Genomic DNA, 1,714 nt, shown 5'->3' with positions numbered 1-1,714 from the left:
TAGTGGGCTAGTGTAGGTTAGGTGGGCTTAGATCAGCGCAACATCGAGGGCCGAAGGGCCTGTACTGCGCTGTATTCTATGTTCAACCACCTGATGAAAAAGCAGTGCTTGGAAAGTTAGTGCTTCCAAATAAACCTGTTGGACTATAGCCATCATCCTGGTTATTCAAACACTGGGAAATTCTGCTCTACAACAGTTCAAAATTTGTTATGCCCAAGTCATGTTTTGGAGGAGCTGGTGTTGGACTGGGGTGGACAAAATTTAAAAATCTCACATCACCAGGTTATAATCCAACAGGTTTATTTGGAGAGATGAGCTTTTGGAGCGCTGCTCCTTCACCAGGTGGTTGTACCCAAGGCTCAGTGAACTTTTCAAATAAGCAACTGAGGCCTCAAACAGACTCCCAAACCATATCACAAAAAGAAGAGCAGCCTTCTGCAATGGAAATTGCTTGTAGAGATCTCAAACAAATGTTGCTGGTGCATTTTACCATGCAAATTAAAATTAATGGTTATTTAAATTACCCTATAAATCATATTTTCATGACTACATATCCAGATGAGCCAAAAAATAATCGAGAGAAGCTAGAACCATGGCTGTTCACAAAAAGAAATCACTTGTGCAAATTAACAATTCGGGGCACTTTTGGCACTTAATGTCCTTCTAAACAGTAATCAGAGTAATTCACCTTTAACTCCAACAAATGCATAATCATCTAGTTGAAAATCAAAAGCCCATCCCCTTTCAAACAAATGAAACAAGTACCACTTTTTTTTCGCTAGCAAGGTGATCTCCTTCCTCAACAACAGTGTGGTTAAATTATTTTGACTGCGTTCCTCCTAGATATTTGTGAATTTAAATGTTGTGCCAAGTTGACTGAATTCAGAAGTACTTTGAGTTATTTTCAGAAAATGTTCTTGAATAGAAATTAGTCAAAAGATAGTAAGCTTTACTGGTATTTTACTATTCTGAAAATTTCCAGCAATTTGAAAAATGTTTTACTGGCCAAAGAGATAAGTAAAACATATAAAATACACCAAAAAGACCCGAAAACAATCAGCACATTTAACAACTGAAATAACCATGAAGGCACATTGCACGTACACTAATACTAAAAAGAAAATACTAGGTCCTTCAGCAGTTGAAGACAAATCAAATGGTACCTGTCCACTGGATTGGAGGGTACTGATTTCCCCAAGGTAGCAAAACAAAGAACCCAAGGAAAATGATAACAAATCCTCCAAGCAGCAACAAATGATCTTTGAATCTGTAAAGCAGACAAAGCAAACAGATATTATAATAAACCAAAATTTTAAAATAATGAAACTATTTTCAAAAAATTCATTATATGGCTACCTTTTCGAAAGAAGCTTTGTTATCATAAAAGCAACAATGGATTCTACACCAACACCCACCAGTAGAATTCCATTGTACAGGACTGCCTGCTTTGCAGTCCATGCATACATATCCATGGTTAATGGGGTGGCTATCCTGTGAAGAATTCAAAAAGGAAATCATTTTACAAACATATACTAAATATTTAGCCATATAAAACCTGAAAAATCTTGCATATTTTAAGAGATGTTTCTAATTATACAGTAACTTATTCAGGGAATCTCTCTTCAGTTCAAAGTTTGTGAGAAGATTTGTAGCTCGGGTACTCGTTGCTGTGGTTCTGTTCGCCGAGCTGAAAGTTTTTGTTGCATCCTCAGTG

At 36.8% G+C, this 1,714-nt stretch overlaps 1 long non-coding RNA gene across 1 annotated transcript; it reads right to left on the bottom strand.

Moving 5' to 3' along the window:
* Nucleotides 1–764: 764 nt before the first annotated feature.
* On the bottom strand, nt 765–1,693 carry LOC122545236. Its single transcript, XR_006310521.1, has 2 exons — nt 1,357–1,693; nt 765–1,267 (listed from the first exon to the last, which is right to left on the bottom strand). It is a non-coding gene; the product is annotated as an uncharacterized LOC122545236 (long non-coding RNA).
* Nucleotides 1,694–1,714: the final 21 nt, after the last annotated feature.

The sequence above is a fragment of the Chiloscyllium plagiosum genome, unplaced genomic scaffold, assembly GCF_004010195.1.
Source record: "Chiloscyllium plagiosum isolate BGI_BamShark_2017 unplaced genomic scaffold, ASM401019v2 scaf_94009, whole genome shotgun sequence".
Classification (NCBI taxonomy): domain Eukaryota; kingdom Metazoa; phylum Chordata; class Chondrichthyes; order Orectolobiformes; family Hemiscylliidae; genus Chiloscyllium; species Chiloscyllium plagiosum.
The sequence above is the reverse complement of the archived record's forward strand: the minus strand, read 5'-3'. Positions and strand labels throughout refer to the sequence as shown.